Genomic DNA, 7,213 nt, shown 5'->3' on the forward strand with positions numbered 1-7,213 from the left:
CGAGCCCTACCTCTAGACAGTTTACTGCTGTTCTGCTTGGTGTAACATCAGCTCAGTATAAGATTCATCTCGTAGTACAAAAGCAGATGGAAGAGTGAAATACAGCACTTCTTTCTTCTTCAGAAGAGAGAAACACTTTTTTTTTTCAAGATCTTAAAAGTCTGTTTTATGTGGAAGTCAGTAAAAAATAAAAATAAGAAAATCTGACCCTATGTAATCCTGAATTACATTATTTTGGATCTGATTTAAAAACTATCCAACAAGGCTTGATTCAAATAACATGTGCAATGCAAGCGTCCCTTCACATCAATAAGTACTAATAATATAACTATTGAATATAAACTTTTAGAGGACTATTTCATGATTGCAATCAAAATAAACTGCTTCTAACCTATATGGAAGCACATGTAATATACAGATGGACAATACCGAAACTATTGATTTCTGCAGCTGTAAAAGATATTTGCTTGTAAGAGATCAAAGACAGATCTAAAAGTTCACTTCTGCAGAACTCTTTTCTCTGTGCTGCTTTTTTCATTTACCTTCTCGTACATGAATTTAATCAGCAAGCAAGCTCAGTCATCAAGTGATAACATTTCTGCAGCTAATTGTGGCGTATTGGTGTCTAGTAAGGAATATTATTAAACTATCTTATAACTCACATTTCGTGTGAAAAAATGGGACTTGAAAAACACCTGCCCAAACAATTAATAAACACACTGCACAGCAAATACCTATGGTAATTTGCTGGATTTACAACCATCATATTATATTAAACATACAGTATCAAAATTTATCACCCATTACACAGATTCCTGTTTTAATAATATCTTGTACTTCTGCACTAGCACCTTCTCTCCCAGAGGGTCCCAAAGCACTTTAAAATCATACATACAGGAATTGCTTCATTTGCTGTGGAAATACAGCTGCCTCTGGGGTGGATTGGGGGGTTAGGGGAACAGGGTAATGTGCACAGTGGTTATAAACACTGACAGTCAAGAGAGATGGTTGGGGGCGGGGAGCCAAGAAAATTATGCCGAAGTCTCAGGAGCATCATATAAAAGGCATAACCCCAGTTGCAGGTGAGGGAGGAGTGTAGGCAGCTGTGGTAGAACATGCACTGACTTGGGGTATTTTTGTGGTAGCCCTCATTGGTGAGCAGTCCTGTAGGGCCAAGCTGGAGCTTCAGCTCCAACCCTCAGGCAGTGAGTCAGGGAAAGAAATGAGCTCCTGGCTGCCAAGGGATTTGAGCTAAAGGCTTGAAGGCTGTATCTCTAGTAACATCACAATTCATTGCCCAGATTCCCCAAAGATAACCCCAGTTGCCCTTCAAGGGAACCACAGGACAACGGGAGCCCACTGACCAGAGGCCTCTGCAGTGGGTGACTGTGTGAAATTGTCCAAAACCAATGCAATGTTAGAAAAATTCAGGCAGGTACACAGATTTATGGCTAAGCTATTGACCCAGTTAGAACTTGGCCACCAAAGACTGGTCTTACCTACACCACTGAAAGATGTTTGTGGTCATCAGCTGACTGCAATCACAGCTTCATCTGTTTCTTCATAGTTGCCATAACTGCCAAAGTAATCTCTTGTGGCCTCATGTGAGCTCCAGATCTCTCCAGCCTGGCCTTACTCAGGATCTTCTTAGAACATCTTTGATGACGGCAAAGAATCAGCTTCTGAACATTAGGTTGGATTTAGCTTTACAAGGAAATCAGCCAAATGCTTAAAGGTGTCCCCTGAAACTCACCATCAATGGGCTTATTCCTGCCTATTAGACTTCAGCCAGAGAACCAAAACCCTAAGCTGCAATTGCTTCTCTTTGAGACATATTATACCAGTGAAGGCTCAGGGCAGAGATGCTTTTTTAAAACAGACAGAAGACCATGCCAGTGTGTGGGATGAGCAAGCACAGCTTTCAATGTGAGCACTCATGACAAGATGAAAAATCACCAAATGAGGCCAGAAGGCCAGAACGAGTCTTATCTCTAACAGCAAAACCAATTTCCCACCTATCAAACACAACCCTACCGCGCCTGATGTCCATGGCATGGCTGTCACAGAAACTGTACTTTTACTCTTGGCACAGTGGACAGAGACAGCTCTTCTCATGACATGCTTAGGATGCAAGTCAGAGCTTTCACTACTGAAGTTAAGTATGGAGTCCTCACAGGGATGACGTCTAGAGTCACAAACTTCACAGGACTTGCTCTAGACCTCAGAAGACTAAGTTCAGGGATACCTGAGGCTTCAAGTTTGATGGAAGTGGCAAAACCTGCTAAGTGACTTCCGCAATACCCAGTGGCCAAGCTCAACATCCACTTCATGCAAAGCTCTACTTCAGCTGGCCTCTTCCAAATCCCCACTTCGTGTCTCACTGTCATCTTAAAACTTTAGCCTGGAATAAGCAAACTTTGGCTCTGTTTCCATCACCACAGAGACCTCCTCCATAATGGTTACCCCTTTCTGGGGAGCTGATTTATGAGCCAAGTTGCCCGGGTCTGTTCCCTTTCCTCTGAATCCTGGCATTTCTTCAGAAATATTTCCATTGTACAGCTTTCACTATTTGTTGATACCTCTCAGGAGTTTATGCAGGTCCCCCATCACTCCTTACCTGAGCCATTGCACATTCTGGGATTTCCTGACACACATCAATGCACTATATCCTATGTAAAAGCAGCTGCTATATATCCAGCAAAGGTGATGTACTCATTTTTATGGCACATAGGCTGTTTCTTCAGCCTATGTGCCATAGAATCTATTGCAATTTATTTAGCTGATGCACTAAGTAAACCTTCACCTTAGCTAAACTGCCAATAAACCAACATCATTTTACAAGAAGCTTTCCAGAGAGATTGCTGTGTGGTTATTTTAAACTAATTTAGTGGCTTCTAAGTAACTAAAATAGTCAACCAGGTAAAATGAGGAGTACCCTTGAAATGCACAGGCACAAGTATGTGTTCTTGATTCAGCTCTACAAGGTGAGTCAGGAGGCTTTGAATTGTCCCTCTCTGCCTTGCATTACCTGCTGGGAACAGCAGTATTCCTTGGGAATTCAGCCCTCCATGGCAGGCAGTGCTCAGTGCAGGAACCCTTCTAACTCATGGATTCCACAGAAAAGGCAACATTTTAAAGCCTAGCAAAGGCATTTAGTCCAGAAAAAATGGTTACTACATCTTTCATAGATCCCTTCCCATCCACCACCAGTGACTTCAACACTATTGTTGAGGCAGAGTCCTGGAACTTTTGCCCTTGTTTTAAGCAAGCTTTGTGCTGGCATGGCCTTGAATAGCAGCTGGTTGGCCAGACAGGGAGTACAGCTGCCTGTGCCATGCTTGTTTGTATAATGAGGTCTCTTTTGCCTGGAGCACATGTACTATATAAAGCTGGGAAGAAGGTGATGAGTGCAGCTGGCAGAAATATAATGCCCTGCTATTCCAGCTAGAATCACCCTGAAAGCAATAATTTCTTAACTTAAAATCAATGCTGCAAAATACTATTAATTGCTATAGATGTGTGAGAATAGACCAGATCTTAGCTATCAAGATATTGAGGCTGTACGGAATTCAGGAAGGGTTTCATTCTGACACCAGGGTCTTGCCTAAATTCAGGTAACTGGAGAGTGAATACATGAAAGCAAAAACTGACTGGCATAAGAACATGGTATAAGAACATGGGAAAAGATGTCTTTGCTTAATGATACCTGTATTCAGTGATGGTTGTGCTAATGCTGGTAGTTATGAAATAAGCAACTCGTACAACCATAGCACTTCTCCTCTATGTTACTTAGATTCTCATTTATAAAATAAAGTTAAAAACCTTACTCTAAAATTGATACTAAAGTGCTGCTCTTGCACTTCTGTGAAAACTATGTGCTTAAAGGAACATATAGTTGAGGACTGGACTGGTGCTCCTTCAGTCCCCTTATGAAGCTCAGAGCTTCAAACTTATGTAGGTGAAGGTTGCAAACAGTGTATTACAAAGCTGGAACAGCTGAAACAGTCCATACTCGCACATACTCCTGCTTCAGGCCAAGTGGTGGTAAAGAGCAGAGGTTCATCTTTACCTTGGCAAGAAGTGGCCTCAACCATCCCAGTATCTGTTGGGGGGACAGCAGAGCAGGGCATAAGCAATGCAGAAAGTTCCTGGAATGTGTTGATAGTAACTTCATTCTCCAAGTGGTAAGAGGAGAGAGGCTATGCTGGACCTTGTTCTCACCACCAAGGAGGGGCTGGTGGGGAATATGAAGCTCAAGGGCAGCCTTGGCTGCAGTAACTATGAAATGATGGAGTTACAGATCTTTAGGGCAGCACACAGCAAGCTCAGTACCCCAGAGTTAAGGAGAGCAGACTTTGGCCTCTTCAGGGATCTGCTTGGTAGAGTGCCAGGATATAAAGTCCTGGAGGGAAGGGAGGCCCAAAAAAGCTGGTCAATATTCAAAGACCACCTTCTCCAAGCTCAGGAGCAATGCATCTCAACAGAGGGGAACTTGTGAAAAAAATGCCTGCATGGATGAAAAAGGATCTCTTGGACAAAGACACAAAATGGAAGCCTACAGAGTGTGGAAGCAAAGACACATGGAATGTTGTGGAGGAGCAGAGAGATGTTGTCTGAGCAGATTTTTCTGGAAACTATGCTAAGGCACATGGAAAATAACAAGGTGATTTGTGACAGCCAACATGTTTTTACTAGGGGCAAATTTTGCCTAACAAATTTCGTGGCCTTCTGCAATGGGGTTACAGTGTTGGTGGATAACAGAAGAGCAACTGACATAATCTACTTGGACTTGTGCAAAGCACTTGACACTGTGCTGGCTTGCATCCTTGTCTCTAAATTGGAGAAAAAATGGGTTTGATGGATGGAGTACTCAGTGGATAAGGAACTGGCTCGATGCTCACACTCAAGCAGTTGTGGTCAGCAACTTGAAGTCCAAGTGGACACCAGTGAGGAGCAGTGTTCCTCCTGGGTGAGTATTGGGACTGGTGCTGTTTATCACTTTTGCTTCTCCGCACAGACCTTAGAGCAGCCTTTGAGAACCTAACAGGGGCCTACAAGCAAGCTGGAGAGGAATTTTTTGCAAATGATAGAACAAGGGGCAATGGCTTTAAACTGAGAGGGTGGATTTGGATTAGACATTAGGAAGTTCCTATGTGGGTCGTGAGACACTGGCATTCTGCCCCATCCCTGGAAGTGTTTAAGGCCAGACTGGACAGGGCTTTGAGGAACTGGGTCTAGTGGAAGGTGTCCTAGCCCATGGCAGGGGGTTTGGAACTGGATGAGCTTTAAGGTCCTTTCCAACCCAAACCATTCTGTGATTCTCTGAAAACCAGTACCCTACACCTGCTGATGTGGCTCCACTGACAGCAGAAGAAATGGGTGGCAGTTAACCCAGATGCAGCTGCCTGCAAAGTGCACACCTTAAGTCAGCTGAAGCATCCTAGATGTTATTAAAAGCTAAGACAGACAGCCCTTCTACATCTTGCCCATGTGGCAAGAACTGCCCCCAAAATAAACACTGGAGCAATCAGTTGGGTATTCATCACAGTAGGTGGCTATCTCCAAAGCAGGTAGCTGGTGAGTGTGCCATCCTTTTTAATTAAGAGCCTGAAAAAATAGAAGCAAAAGAGGCTGCCTCTGCACATCACTGTGTTTCCCAAGTTCTGCTTGACATCTGGAATTTACACTTATTATGTCTGAAGGACTTTCACGTTAACTTCAAATGCACAGAAATTACAGAGCCCAAGTGGATGACTTCCCAGTGACTTCAGTGGGAGCTGGACAGGAACTTAAAAATACAGGAAATTTTCAAGTTAACAAGAGAAAATTACTTCAATTTAAGAGTTAGCATGAGGCTTCCAATAAAATATACGTATCTATATCTAAAGAGTATAAGCCAGGTAAGTGGAGGTGATTAAACTGCAGAGTAAATGATACTGTTTTCCTAACATATGGAAGGTCCTTGGTTATTTTACACACCAAAATGGAAGCACTGTTCACTTTCAACAATAAGAAAGGACATAATCACAGCTATGAGAAAAATAAAACCCACTTACATGTCGGTGCTGCCTGTGTCCACTGACATGAGGATTTCCTCTAAGGAACAGATCCTGCACCTGGAATCCAGCAGAAGTGTTAAGGGAAGCCCAGCCAAGCACCAAATCTGCTCCTCTGTGTTTCAGGACTAAGTAATGGTTACCTTTGTTACTACCTCTTTTCAGGCAAGAATATTCAAAAACTTATTCCTCTCAGTTTTCACTCAAATTCCTTTTTCTGTATGGTTTCATTTAAGAACAGCAGCTACCTAAATACATATCTTAGCTCTATTGATGCAATTACGAAACACATTTATTCATGAGATGAGAAACCAGTACCTGTAAACTCTTCTTCAGATGGACATAAAGGGAGTCTCTTTCCAACTCCTATAGAGTGGCCATCAAGGTTTATCAGAATGACAAATAGTAACTACCCTGAAAATTTGGGTCTTGACTGCATAAGATTTACTACAGTTAATTATTCCCCTTTTTAAATCAATCCTGATGTTGCTTCAGGGGAAGGGAGAGGAAGAATCACGGCTGCATTCTGAGTAGCTCAAACTTAAAAACCTAATAGGATCCTTATCTTAAGCTGTTTCAACACCATTGCTACTAAGCTGTACTCAAATTCTGCATTAAGTAGGCGATGGCAAAAAAATATGGTCGCCTGCCTTTGAAGCAGAACCTTTCTGGAGAATTCTGGGGGCTTCATCCCTTGCTGGGTAGTAATGTGGTAGTGATTTGAGAGACAGGTTTAGATAGCTATCCCTCATGTCACTCTTCCACAATGACCAGGAAGATAAAGGCACCTTCTTTGATCCTCTTCCTAGAATTTGGCAGGTGGGGGCTGCATTGTCCTCCTCTACTGCAGGTTACTAGCCTACACATGGAGCTTAAAGGGCTTTACCTACCAGTGCCATCAGTGCCAGGGTAGAACCTAGTCAGGGAAAGAAAAAAAAACTGGTGGAAAGCTGCAGAAGATCCACAAGGTTCCTCAGGATTCTCAGCTGAGACAAGGGACAAACTGAGACCACTGAAAGACTTAGGTGATTCATCCCTCCTCCAAGTCCTGGAACAAGGCACCACCATGCCTATCAGCAGTTCAGCAGGCTTTTCTCTGGAATCCAAGAGGAAACATACAGTTGAATGTTGCCCATTGCAGATGCCAAGAAAGTGAC

Source organism: Pezoporus occidentalis, unplaced genomic scaffold (genome assembly GCF_034315485.1).
Source record: "Pezoporus occidentalis ecotype Australia unplaced genomic scaffold, CSIRO_AGI_Poc_V1 ctg215, whole genome shotgun sequence".
Classification (NCBI taxonomy): domain Eukaryota; kingdom Metazoa; phylum Chordata; class Aves; order Psittaciformes; family Psittacidae; genus Pezoporus; species Pezoporus occidentalis.